Genomic DNA, 15182 nt, shown 5'->3' with positions numbered 1-15182 from the left:
CTACAGGGCGACGCCCCGGGAGGAAATCCGATGTGGATGTTAAAGGAGAGAGAGCAGATCACAGCCGCTGTTTCTTTGGTGTGTTTAATCTCCCCCGGAGATCGAGAGCCTGTCTGCTTGGAGTTTAATTTAAAGTTAAAAGTACAAGTTTAGCTCAGGGGGAGTGATAAAGTGACAGAGCTTTTGTATGTGCACAAGTTTTAGTGCAGCATCCTGCATGCACCAAGCAGCTGCAACATCATGTTGACAATAGGAACTCTGGAAACTGCTTGCTTGGTTTCTTTCTGGCAACATTATTTTCTTTGTGTTCTTTTTAATATGCACTGACACGAGTAGGAGAAACGTGTTACCTCTTATTCCACACGGACTTCAGTAATGTTTTTTAATCCTTTGAGGAGACTTTGTGTTTTACAAGTATTAGTACACTCTGTGCTGCTGAGAATTTGTCCTCGTTAACTTGAAATTGTACAACAGCTAACTTAGAAGGAGCAACAGAGGGCACTCAGTCAGTTTTACCAAAATCTCTTTTTACTAAAGAAGTGTGAACACTGCAATTACCGCCTTTATTCTCTTTTGAAACGTTAATTAAAGCTGCTCTCCACAAGATTATTTTTAAATTTAAAAAATGCGCTAAGCTACTGAGCCTTAATTACCGAGTTAGCATGGCAGCAGAGATGATACAGAGAAGCCAGCAGGACGTCTGGTTCATGTGACAAACTCTGCTGTCTGCCCGACAACAGAAAGTTCACTCAGAGTAAAACGGGACTCGAGCACTTCTCTAGATTCTAGATTTTAGATTTTATTTCAAGTATCAAGTGTGAATAAACATCATAATGAAACACAGGAGTGGGCGATATATATTTTCCCAAGGGTCACAACGGAAACCAGAATCAGTGAGCTTATAAAGAGATAAAATGAATATTGAGCAGAATTGACTTCACCTTTTTCTGCAGCCCTCCACAACAGTCCAATATGGAAAAATGAATTGCCTGCCCCTGGTATAGAACATCAGCTATAATAGGTAAATCCATCTTTTTCAGTCACACTTCAGGGTTCTGCCCAGTCACGCCTTTGCCATGTGATTAAGGGAATTAGTTATTTGGGGGGAGGTGAGCTGAAAAGGTTGAGAACCACTGAACTGTACTCTTCTGGGCTCAGTGCCGCCGTGGCATGGCTCCATTTCCCGTCATAGAATAGATGGAGAATGGTTGCCAGGAGCACAGGAGCACATTTTTCCTGAAGAGCATCCAAAAACTCTGAAGAGCAGAATGTTATCATTCACATGCAACACTCAAACTATCTGGGAAGCGAAGCTGTTGTTATCTTGACAACATCTCGTGAAAATATTCTCAGTGGCGTATCAACACATTGGTGCGAGATAGGAAGGGAACGACTGCACAGCAGGCTGAAAAAAATTCTTTGTATGACATCCAGAGGAGAGAGGAGACACGCTAAAAGGTAAATGGAAGGTAGAGGCACACCCTGGCATTCAGTGGCTGTCGCCTGCATCTCAGAATGTGACTGAATGCTCGCCTCTTTCATCAAACTAGTCATCTTCCCGCATGAGAGCGCTGCACTGAACCGGAGCTAATTTTAAAGAAATTGAGAGCCTGCGTCACAACAAGTAGATTTATGGATTTTTTTCAGTGAGGGAACGCGAACCCTCAAACTAAGCGTGCACCAGCAGTTCCCACAATAGTCAAAAAATGACTCTTGGCTCGGCGTGGTCACATGGTTTCTAAAGAATCTATGAAAAGATGGGGAATGTGGAGATATCAGCTGCAGCTAAATTTACACATCAACCAAAGATGTGATTGTTTAAAGGCAGATGTTTTATTCCCATGTACTCCTCATTTGAGTCAAAGTACACTGAAAACACTCTGAGAAAATGACTGTTAACTCTAAATGCAGAGAAACTGTGACACTTCAGTAAGGATAATAAATAGAGAGATCAACATTTAAGGCATATGGCTGGAGGTGACTTAAATTACCTGCTGTCTCTTGCTAATAGCTGCTTTAGAAGCCAGATGTTTGGAAATGTTCAGCCAACAGTTGCTTATCCTTTTGAGAATGTCCTCATCACAAGCTGTTTTTGAACAGGGAGGCTCAGCTCCATATTAGATATAAAGTGTGCTGTTCATAGCATTCAGTCTTTAGTCTGCACCGCTTTCCATTTGCGTGAATGGATGTGTGTCGGTTTGTCCTGTTTTGAGAGTCAAACATCTTTGTTTGCCTCTCGTGGATGCTGAAAGCCAGCGCTGCCCATTTGAAACATCTGCACAGTGACAACACTCTACTGAGACGACTCCATTAATCTGTCACTGATTGGCTGTGTGTTAATCCTCCCACGGCACTCATTGGACCAATTGTTTTTTAATTTTCAACCTGCTGTTTCATCTCAAAATGCTAGATGAACGAGTCAGCTCTGTGGACTGGAGACATTCAAAGCTCTGGACTCTGGCCTACCATTACCGGACAAATGCACAAACAAGGATTTGTTCGGGAAAGGCTATTTCAAATGATCTTTGGAGGTCATCAACGGGCAAATAGCACAGGAGTCAGTCAGAAAAATAAAACATATGTGATGGCATACGGTAAAAATATCCCATCCAGTTGTGTTGTTTCTGGCACAACAGAGGGAGATCATTCCAAACCATCTTGGTTAATGAGAAACCTCAACGGCGCTCCTTTGAGTTATCGTCATCAAAACTGCTCCACATCAGATAAAAGGTAGAGCTGGTGGACTAACAAGGTCAGAATAGCAAGAGGGCCAAACGCATCCTTTCGGGACAAATAAAGCTCTCAGATTGGTTCCTGGGCCACATTCAAACACTTTTTTCAATTAGTTTTCATACCACAGCCAATGTTGTTCACTGGGACTATATGGGACCTTGTTCTGTCAGCATTATCAAAGTACAAAGAACAGCTCTCGTGGGATAGTATTGCTTTTATATGCTGTTTAGCACTGTGTGAAACTCCTGTGTATATATTAAGACTAAAAAGAGAAAAAAGGAAAGCGCGATGGCTCCATGGCCCCTGGTGACCATAACAGCTGGGCTTAGCGACCCATAAAGCACAGCAGGAGAGTCTCTATGGCACTTCTCGGCACAGATGCGATGTGTATTTGACCAATCAAATTGCTGAAATTCCTTGTATATGAGTCCAAAACCATTCACGTGGAAAAGACTGTAAGATATGTTGTTATTGTCAGAGTGAAACCTTGTTGGTTCCAGTTAATCAGCCTCGTTTTTGACCCGATCTGTAAGATTATTTTCAATCATGGCTCTTCATACTGAAACGACATCAGCAGCAGTGTCATCGAGCTATTTAACAACCAGCCACGATGGAGATTTCCAGTTAAAACTCTTTAGACTTGTTTTAGATGTAATCTATATTTTACAGTCTGTACAGTTTTGTCAGGGTGCTGAGTGATGGCTAAATTTGTGAAGTGACCTTTCTTGCCAAAATGAATCATTAAATACTTAAAAAATAAAACGGGATTGATCTCCGTCTCTGTTTCTGCTTTACTGTTCTGATCAGCACCTAAAGACAGCAAGTACACGTGGAAATGATGGCTACTGCAGGCTTACGCTTATGTTACTTCACAAGTAAAGCACTAGCTTTGTTGTTATTGTCTGGCTAAGTCACAAAACTGTTTGATATTGAAATTAATCTACGCATAAAGCGAGTTCTTAGATGTGAAACGCACGCCTTAAAAAGAGATAACACAACCTTCACCTTTGGCGACTCGCGCTTTGTGGTTTTGCCCACAATTAAAATGCTGGTTGGTCCAAAAATAACTCTTGAAAAGAGCATTTTTTTTCTATTTAACTGTACTCAGTTTCAAGAAAAAAGACTGCTCAAGGTTGTTTTCAGCCATGCTAAAAATATAAGCCAAAGGATGAAAAACCTCGTATCTCCAGTGTACTGGAACATTTGCCACACTTTAAAGGTGGTGATACTGATTTCCTGTCAGGACGGTCAGGATGATGCAGACACTGTTCCACAGACAGTTCATTTGACATCATACAAGATGCTGTCACTGTAACTGATGAGAGTTAAGTGGGCTATTATCAGCTCTGACTGAAACGATGAGTGGCAGACTCGGTGCGTTTAAACATTAAAAATGCATTCAAACATCAGTCACATTAGTCAGCAATAAAAATCAGAGGCAACGTGGAGAACACATGATGGAGATGTGTCTTTGTTTATGACAAAAAGATAGAAAGATTATATGGAGGGTTTTGCTAGACTACTATTTGCAAACAGAGCAGGAGTCAGTAAAAGATGCTAAAATAAATAAGCCTCCGCATCTTTTTAAATAGTCCTTTACAGTGTTTAAACTGAGACTGTGTCCTAGTTATATATGATATTTTTAATAAATTGTACTGTTGTTCTGTTAATGTTCTAACTAGCTTGTTAAAAACTATTTAATTGTAGCTATAAACACTGCGACCCAGTGTTTTTGAGTCTGTACAATTATTGACCTGTGATTTCATCATGACTCTTAGTGTTCGGGTTCCTGTGCCCCTCGTGTTTAGTGGAGGCTTCGTTCTGTCGTGTTTGTTTTCTTGCTCCGCAGTCAGTCGCCTCTCATGTTGCCGTTTGTTATTCTGGTCTCTGTGCTTCATGTGTCCTCTGTTCCCAGGCCCTGTCATGTTTCCATGTCTACGCTTTGTGAACTGTTTCCTGTTTTACTTTGGTAGTCCTTGTCCTTTGTTAATGTTTTCAGTTTTGCTTCCCCTTGGTCTCGTCATGTTTGATTGCTCCCAGCTGTGCTCTCCTCCTGTGTGTCATTCCCTCGTTATCCCTCTGGATATTCAAGCCCTGCATTTTCCTTGCTCTAAACTGCATCGCGCCCTCATTCCCCGCTGTGTGATCGCCCTGCCTGTTTAGTTACATGTATCTTCCAAGTTTAGTTAGTGTCGTAGTTTCTGATGTTCAGCGATAAAGCTGCCTTTTGAGTTTACCTTTTGTGTTTGTTTCTGAGCTTCGGTCCTCTCCTGCCTGCTTCACATGGCCGGCACATGACAGTAAGACCTACTTATCTAGCATTACAATGAAAGAATGCAGTTTAATATTGGAATACAGAACAATTCCCCAAAAAGCTGGGATGCTGGGTCAAAGGTCAATAAAAACAGAGTACTATGGTCTTTTACAGGCACCGAAACAAATCACAGAGGAAAGTGAAATGTTGTACAATCTCACTCTGGAGCCTTTCTAAGCTGTCAGAGGTCCAGAGCCAACATAATCTGTCGCAGGGCTGACACACTGAGTCAGACACCTGCAGCCAGTTTAGCATGACCAGTTAACCTAACTCCATGCATGGCTCTGGACTGTTGGAGGAAGTACCCAATCAAATGTGTCATTTTAAGAACAATATGTGCTCATTTGGAGTTAATGTCAGCAAAACGTCTTTACGAAGTTGGACCATGTTTCCTCTTTTCTTTTAACAACAGTCCGTAGATGTCAGTGATCCGAGGAAAGCAGCTGCTGAACTTTTGGGAGGGGAATATCGTCCCATTCTTGTCTGCTCAGCAGTCCTGGCTCTCCTGTGTCATAGATGCTTTTTCATGATGTTCCAGATGTTCTCGGTTGTTAAAACGTCTGGACTGCAGGCAGGCCGGTTCAGCACCTGGACTCTTCAGAAGCCATGCTGTTGTAATAGATGCAGTTTGTTGTTTAGCATCATTCTGCTAAAATATTCGAGGCCTCGCCTGAAAACAAAACTTTGTTTGAATGGGGTATATTTTCTTAGACCTGTGTATTCCTGAGCACTGATAACAAGCCGAATAGTCTCACTTGCTGTTAGTCTGGAGGATGTGGCGCCCATGTTTCCCAAAAAGAATTTCAAATTTAAATTCATGTGACCGCAGAAGAGCTCTGCACGTTGCCTCCATTTTAAACAAGCTTTGGTCCAGAGAGGACTGCAGCATTTCTGGATCATTTTCATATTCACTGTGCCTTCTTCTCTGCACAATAGAGCTTTAAACTTTACATCTGTGGACAGCACCGTGAGCCGTGGTCACAGACCGTGATTTCTGGAAGTGTTCCTGAGCAAATTCACTGATTACCAAAAGAGGATGCTGAGGACCTGACGGTCATGGGCGTGTCCACTGATTTTAACCTCGTCCCTTGTGAATCTTTTGATGGTAATATAAACTGCAGAGGGCGAGATGTTTACTGTCCTCACATCTTTACAAAGGTGGCATTATTCTGAAATTCTTCCACAGATGTGTGAACCTCTTCCCAGCTGTACCACTGCTCCATAAGATGCTCGTCTTATATCCAGTCTGTGGCCATTTGCAGAAAGAATGGGAAGAGAAACTTAGAGAGCCAACATAGATGCTGATGTGCCGTTATTTTAAAGTCATGTGCAATCAGCATTTACTTTATGAGTTAAAGGAAAAACTTCTTGCAGGTTTCAGTGAGCCTTGACGCCAGCTTCCACTCTAAAAAACGAAGCGGGAAGTTCTTCCCGCTGCAGTTAGAGAGATTATTTCCACACTCACTGTTGTCTTATCTGAAACTCGTATCTCACTGAGGTGTGTTTGCACTGATTAATGCTCTGCCGTCTTATTAGTTTCTGTAAATTCAGGAATGTAGAACAGCAGGTTGTTGATCTACAGCAAATATTTGTGAGGAAGCTCAATAATGAAGAACAGGGATGCTGATATTCTGTTACCTCAGTCTGCGGCACACCGACACTCCTCTGTAATTACATCAGCATGTTTTTGTCAGTATGTGCTTGCCAGTAGTGACAGGACAATCATCTATTCATCAGCTCCATATTTAATGACTTTTAACAAATAGAAAATGTCATGGTCCTGGGCCATGTTGGCCCAGTGTTCTTAGTTTTCTTGTATGTTTGTATTTTGTTCCTTGCTTAGGCCATGTTTCCTGAGTTGCCCTGTTGTGTTGTTCCCTAAGTGTTTTCCCTTCATGGCTTTTACCCCCTGTGTGCCCCTCTGTGTATCTGTGAGCCCTCGTCTCTCCTTATGTTTTATTCCATGTTTCCCCTGCCCATTATGTCTAAGTTCTCCCCGTGCTTTCTCCCCCCCTGTGTGCCCTCTATGTATTTATGAGCCCTCGTCTCCCTTTGTGGTTGTTTCATGTTTCCCCAGCCCGTTATGTCTGTGTTTTCCCCGTGCTCTCTCTCCTCCTGTCTGAACCTCTGTGCACTTCCTGTTTACTTTGTGACTCTCACGCCCGTACATGTCATGTTCAGTTCACCCCGCCCTGTCTCGTTATGATTATCAGTGTCAGCTGTGTTCCCCGTGTGTTCCCACTTTCCTCGTTAACCCTCTGTGTATTTCTGTCTGCGTCTCCCTCTGTTCAGCGTGACGTCGTCCCTCATGCTGTGTGTGGATCTCCCTGTGTCTCGCTGTAAGTTCTTAGTTTGTGGCTTCCCAGTTTAGTTTAGTTTGTATGTTTGTTTTACCAGCAAATAAAGCTGTGTTTTGAGTTCATTCCCTCGAGTCTGTGAGTCCTGCATTTTGGGTCCAACTCCCGCCTGCCGCACAGCGATTCATGACAGAAAAGTTGAAGATGAAGTAGAGATTGATTAATATGCAAAGAAAAGTTTCCTTCTTGCTATATAGGGAGTGCAGAATTATTAGGCAAGTTGTATTTTTGAGGAATAATTTCATTATTGAACAACAACCATGTTCTCAATGAACCCAAAAAACTCATTAATATCAAAGCTGAATGTTTTTGGAAGTAGTTTTTAGTTTGTTTTTAGTTGTAGCTATTTTAGGGGGATATCTGTGTGTGCAGGTGACTATTACTGTGCAGAATTATTAGGCAACTTAACAAAAAACAAATATATACCAATTTCAATCATTTATTTTTACCAGTGAAACCAATATAACATCTCCACATTCACAAATATACATTTCTGACATTCAAAAACAAAACAAAAACAAATCAGCGACCAATATAGCCACCTTTCTTTGCAAGGACACTCAAAAGCCTGCCATCCATGGATTCTGTCAGTGTTTTGATCTGTTCACCATCAACATTGCGTGCAGCAGCAACCACAGCCTCCCAGACACTGTTCAGAGAGGTGTACTGTTTTCCCTCCTTGTAAATCTCACATTTGATGATGGACCACAGGTTCTCAATGGGGTTCAGATCAGGTGAACAAGGTGGCCATGTCATTAGTTTTTCTTCTTTTATACCCTTTCTTGCTAGCCATGCTGTGGAGTACTTGGACGCGTGTGATGGAGCATTGTCCTGCATGAAAATCATGTTTTTCTTGAAGGATGCAGACTTCTTCCTGTACCACTGCTTGAAGAAGGTGTCTTCCAGAAACTGGCAGTAGGACTGGGAGTTGAGCTTGACTCCATCCTCAACCCGAAAAGGCCCCACAAGCTCATCTTTGATGATACCAGCCCAAACCAGTACTCCACCTCCACCTTGCTGGCGTCTGAGTCGGACTGGAGCTCTCTGCCCTTTACCAATCCAGCCACGGGCCCATCCATCTGTCCCATCAAGACTCACTCTCATTTCATCAGTCCATAAAACCTTAGAAAAACCAGTCTTGAGATATTTCTTGGCCCAGTCTTGACGTTTCAGCTTGTGTGTCTTGTTCAGTGGTGGTCGTCTTTCAGCCTTTCTTACCTTGGCCATGTCTCTGAGTATTGCACACCTTGTGCTTTTGGGCACTCCAGTGATGTTGCAGCTCTGAAATATGGCCAAACTGGTGGCCATACTGTCAAGTCCTTCTTTTGACCCATTTTGCCAAAGGAAAGGAAGTTGCCTAATAATTATGCACACCTGATATAGGGTGTTGATGTCATTAGACCACACCCCTTCTCATTACAGAGATGCACATCACCTAATATGCTTAATTGGTAGTAGGCTTTCGAGCCTATACAGCTTGGAGTAAGACAACATGCATGAAGAGGATGATGTGGACAAAATACTCATTTGCCTAATAATTCTGCACTCCCTGTATTATTGTTTGTTTGCTTATTATTGTTGAAAAAATGTGTCTGTGTGGTTTTGTCGATAAAATAAAATTATGGAATAAGAAAAAAACAAAAGTGTTTATTCTGTATCTTACAAACCAAATAAAATTGTCATCAGACTTAACGAGCGATCATTGTGAGTCAGTTACAGACAAACTGTATTGTTTAAGACTCTGACAGCAGAGACATAATAAAACCGAATCCCATCCAGAATCACATTCAGACATCTCTGAAAGAACTAATGAGTCACCTCTTGGAAGTAGAAATGCACAAAAACTAATTACATTTGCGTAATAATTAAATGAGATTAGTTTAAAAATGTGTATTTTTTTGGAGAAGCACCAAAACGATTCATAAAGAGAACAAGAGAGAAAACGAGGAGCGCGAGAAAGTGACAGACGGGAAGGCAGAACGCTGATTCACTGCTGTGTGTTCAGCTCATTATATTTAACATTTTTAATAATTAACTGAGACATGAGATCATGTCCATAATCTACATCATTTTTCACCCAAACTTTTAAATGAAGTGATGCAGTTTATCCCAGTATGGGCCCAGTCCAGCCATCACATTGAACTGGTGTTGTTACCCTCTACAGTGCAAGACTCCGAGTCCACTAAAGGGTCTTCTTCACAAAGCCTCCCATCCTATAAACACTCAGCTTCTTACCTGAAACTTGAAATGAATGAAAACACTCCAGTTCCCTTCTAAATGTAATAGAGCTGTTAAAATGCCCATAATGCTAAAGCATCATTAAACATAATAGTTTCTGACAAACACACAGTGCAGGACACGTCTTCAAAGAATGATTATCTCCAAACAAGCTCATGTCATTTCATTACATTTGTCATGGTCTTCAGAATCATTCATTTCACTGATTACTTCATTAATCTTACATCTCTTTACCTTGATCAGCGTTTTTCCACCTCTCGTACGTCTGGGAGTCCTATGATTGGTGAAAGAGACGCATTACTGATTATCTCCTGCTCCTCTGAGCCTTCTGATCCAGCGCTGATCAGGTTACGGTGCCGGTTTGACCGCAGCTTTATCAAACAAACCTGCAGCAGCAGCTAAATTACTTTTGCTTCTTTGTGGTAACTTATGTGAGTTTTTATCTAGCTGACTGCTTACAACATATAATGTTTCAGTGCTCTGTCTTTTCAATTTTGACCATTAGATTGTTTCAAATCTTGCAAAAGTCAGAGTCAGCTAGCAAAAACGACACACCAGTGATCAGCCTCAGTTTGTTGCACTGAGCTGCACAGAGCTGTGACCTCAGCCCCATCAGTAACTTTGGAGCGATGTGTAGTGCCAGCTTTGAGCCAGATGCTGTCACTAAAAATCACTGCTGGAGCTCATGATGCTCTTAAGGCTGTGTGGGAGTGGATTCAAACAACCAGGCTCCAACATCTGGCTGGTGAGCCTGAATCCACAGACGGTATGAAAGATGGCCATACCCACTGCAACATCACTCACTGTTCATCAGAGTTCTTAATGACACCTCAAACTAAGCATTTCTGCCATTGCCATCTTCCCTTAAAACCAGATGTGTATCGTAGATCTGATCGTGAAACTGCACACTCACTGGCTAACAACTCCACAATCACAAGTTACTGGTCAGTGAGGATATCCTGGATAATCATCGTTTTTACGTCTTTGAATGAAAAAAAGAAAAGAAAACAGGGTTAGTGTTTTATTAACGTGACCTGAAATGAACGACTGAACTCATAAAACCATCAGGACTGCCCACAGTCTGTGCGCGTGCAGACTGTGGCCCATTCATCTCTTTAGAGCTAAACTGAAATCATTGTGAGCGCTAACTCAGCCAACTCTTTTGCACTTCTGTGACTGTGGCTACACAGACGGTTGTTGTGATGTTGTTTAAAGCAGATTCGATTTTGATGCGTACTCTGCACTCTTGTTGAAAAAATAATACATTTATATTTAAATCAAGTCTCAAAATTGTGATTAAATCTCTAAAAACTTTGTAAGGTTTCAGTGGAAAGGTACTACTGTGACCTCTAATGTTTTTGTACACACACACACACACACACACACACACACACACACACACACACACACACACACACACACACACACACACACAGAACTGCAGGATCCCAGCATCAAAGACAAAGAAGAACGCACTTTTGGATTGAAGCACTTCAGTGGAGCTGCAGGATGAAGAATATTTTCCCAGCTTCAGAAACCAGCAACCCTCTGCATGCTGTAGCTCCCAGCTGCAGCTTCTCTGTGACATGTAGATGAGCAAAGACGCAACAGCCTCCCCCAGCAGAGTGAAGGATAATAACACAGTTTTATATCCACCAAACGTTGCAGTAAAAACAGAGTTTTGTTGTTTTGTTGTGCCTGAAAAGTCCATAGATTTTGTGTTTCTATCGATCACTTGGATTGATGCGCACCATGACGCAGTTTTCTGTTTGACTCATTTATTTAGCCGCCAAGGGCAGCGTTTACATGAGCGGCTGCTATTGATTCAGCCTTCCCACATTCACACTCAGAAATATCATAAAGAGTGATTTCTACTTTCTTCCAAACAGAGTGGACAGCAGGGGAGCAGCTCAAACTGAAGGACAACTTCACACCTACTGTACTGTACTTTTACACAAAAGAAGAAGGAGATGGGGGATTCTGTGAGTGTTTTTTTTTATTTTTATACTTTTCTCGGTACAGTTTTCTGCTGAGATTTGGCTTTGTGAGCTACTAAGTGAGAAGTTTGCAATCCCCGAGTCAGCCAGCGTCTTGCCTGTCGAGATGGGAGACGAGGAGGAGTGAGAAAGAGCGAAGGAGGGCTGGACGGAGTGAAAGAAACTGAGATGTGAAGAGAAAGCGAGGAAGAAGTGAAAAAGAGAGTGGGAGGGAGGAAGAGGAGGAGAGGTGCTTTCAGAAGGTGGTTAAAGAGGAGAGAAAGGGACACTAACTGGTGAGGGGAGGGGAGGGGAAGTGGGGGGTGCAAATGAATGAAGGATAAAAAGATGAAGAGGGAAATGCTGCACTTGGACGACGGGCTGTCGAAGTCATTTAACACTGAACCATCGGCTTTTAGTGTTATTATTGTGACGTAAGCTAACTAGCCACGTTAATATGGTGAGTCAAAGACATGTTGATTACGATGAGTCAGTGCGAGGAGGCGGAAGAAAAATAGCGGTGACTTCATCTGGACACTGATTTTGTCCTTAAGCCTGTGGAGGAGAGACGGAGGCTCTTTAATGTTTCGTCCTCGTTGGTGCAAAGACTGACCCCGTCTGTTCTCTGTCTGCTGTGCCTTTATGATGTTAGCTAACAGGCAGCAGGTGAGCCCCATTTTGTGTCCTCACCACTGTCTTGTTAAGGCTGAGTTAAGTTTGAGCGTCTAAATCTAACCTGCATGAGCTCAGAAAAAATGTCAATAATGACGTTTGAACTGTGCTGGTATAAAAACAACCAAGCTATGCACCAAGACATCCGCCCTGAGCTGCTCTCTTTTAACTTTTGCAATGCTACAGCAACATCTTCCCACCTTCACTTTGAGAAACAACAGGGTGCATGTGCGCACACAAGAGCATGCTTAATGCTTGAAGTGCTGATGCTCTCGCTGTTACTGAAAATGGGAATCTGACAAAAGTTGCTTTTCTATCTTTTCGAGTTAAAGCCAGCCCGAAACCTGTTTTCTCACATCTAAACTGGGCTTCTTCTACACCCATAAATATGATAATCTCCCACATCTCTGGATTGCTGCCATGGTTTGACTTCAAGTGGACTCGAGGAGCAGATTCAGCTGCAGGTTCAAAAGGTTTATTGAAATCCTGGTGAATTTTTGAAAAGAGGACACTGGGTATTTCATGCGACAGCAACCAGAAACACAGATGATCTCAACAACTGCTCAGGTGAGTTGAACAAAATATAGCTGAGGATGAATAAAATGTGCTTCCACTGGCGAGCAGGGAACCTGGCAGGTGGGTATCTGTGACCGATGAGTGGGTGCAGGTGTAGCAAAGGTAAGGCTTTCCTTGGCTGGGAGCTGGAGAAACAGACTGGACTGGTTAGATGTGGCTATGTCTGCGGCCTATCCGCAGCTCGGACACAAGCATTTCACTACATGTTGTACTCTGTATAACTGTGTATGTGACAAATAAAGGTTGTTTGTTTGAGGAGTCAATCATGGATGAATCAACAACACAGAGCCAGCCGGACAGCTCCACCTGAGACGAGAGAGAAAGGGTTGGAAGTGGGGGAGGGAGAAGAAACCCAAACCTATGTCTTTCTTTTAGATCATCTTCAATCTTAAACTTGGAGAGACAAAAAAATCCACATCTGTGTCAAACTACCCCAATGTTTACTGTTGCTGATCATTATTGGCGGTTCCTGGACCAAAACCCTGACACCAAACAACACATTTTCCAGACATTTATGGAGTTATGAACCACGACATCGTCCCCCCAGGTGACACTATCAGTGCTGGATTCTATAATGTCCTGAGGCGTCTCGGGGAGAAAATACAGGAGAAATAACATGAAATGTACAATGTTAATGTGGACAGGCTTTTTAAAATTATCTTAATCAACTGGCCTGAGAGCATGTCCTCTTTAAAGTGAAATTCAAGTTGTAGAGCTGGCATTTATAGACAATCAAGGATATCCAGTGTACATGACAGACACTGGCCAAAGAGCAGGTCTTCGGTACTGGAAGCAGTGCAGCGCCGCACAAAGAGACGATCAATAGTTCAGCTACAAGAATTTTAAAAGATGGACCTGAGTGCAAACAAAATAAACACACATTTCTTTTTGCAGGTTTGGCCAATATCACATCACACACAATATCATCAGACTTGTGTGTCTGTCAGTCTGTATTGTTCACTGTGAGACGCACAGATTCAGATCACTACGCGTAATTGCAGAAATCCTTTTCTTTTAAATTCAAATTCAAATTCAAATTCAAATTTTATTTGTCACACACACACAACCATACACAGTATGACATGGGGGTCAAATGCTTGTAGCTGTACAATGCCCGACCATTAAATGACAGAAGAAAAGTTTTACAATATTTACAATTTACTACAAAAATTTACAAATTAACTTAGGAATTTACAGTAAAGAATGTGCAAATAGCAGAAGAGATTATAAAGATTATAAATTATAGGAATTATAGGATTATAGGAAATGTGTGGTGGTGCGTGTGGTGACGTGTGTGAGAGTCCAGTCTTATAGTGACGTGTTTGGGAGAGTCCAGTCCTACACCTGGTTCAGGGCCCGAATAGCCTGGGGGAAGAAGCTCCTCTTCATTCTCTCTGTTTTGGCCTTAAGGGAGCGGAAGCGCTTCCCAGACCTCAACAGTGAGAAGAGTCCATTGTTGGGATGGGAGAGGTCCATCATAATCTTCCTAGCTTTGGACTTGCACCGCTTGGTGTAGATGGACAGCAGGTCAGGGAGCTCTGATTGAATGATGCGTTCTGCCGAGCGCACCACCCTTTGCAGATCTCGTCTGTCCTGCTTGGTGCTGTTCCCAAACCAGGTGCAGATGTTTGACGTCAGGACGCTCTCGATGGTGCAGGAGTAGAAGTTCTTGAGCACCTTCAGTGGCAGATGGAAGTCTCTAAGTCTTCTGAGGAAGAAGAGACGCTGACGGGCTTTCTTAACCAGGGTGTTGATGTGACAGGACCATGACAGGTCCTGAGTGATGTGGACACCCAGGTATCGGAAACTGTCCACTCTCTCCACTGGCGTGCCACTGATGATGAGGGGTTTGTAATTCCTCGCCTGCTTTGTAGTGAAGTCCAGGATCAGCTCCTTAGTCTTGCTGATGTTTAGGAGGAGGTTATTCTCCTGGCACCAGGTCTCCAGGTTCCTAATCTCCTCCAGGTAGGCCGTCTCGATGTTGTCGGAGATCAGACCCACAACAGCAGTGTCGTCAGCAAACTTGACAATGGAGGTGGTGTCGGATGTGGCTACACAGTCATAAGTGTACAGTGAGTACAGCAGGGGGCTTAAAACACAGCCCTGAGGCACTCCAGTGCTGAGTGAGATGGAGGGGGAGACTTGTTTTCCCACCCTCACTGATTGGGGTCTGTCTGTGAGGAAGTTGAGGATCCACTGACACAGTGATGAGCTGAGTCCTAGATCCGTCAACTTGGTGAAAAGCTTAGAGGGAATTATTGTGTTGAATGCTGAACTGTAGTCCACGAACAGCATCCTGACATAATTCCCTCTGCC

This window comes from Rhamphochromis sp. 'chilingali' (assembly GCF_963969265.1).
Source record: "Rhamphochromis sp. 'chilingali' genome assembly, chromosome: 20".
Taxonomy (NCBI): domain Eukaryota; kingdom Metazoa; phylum Chordata; class Actinopteri; order Cichliformes; family Cichlidae; genus Rhamphochromis; species Rhamphochromis sp. 'chilingali'.
The sequence above is the reverse complement of the archived record's forward strand: the minus strand, read 5'-3'. Positions refer to the sequence as shown.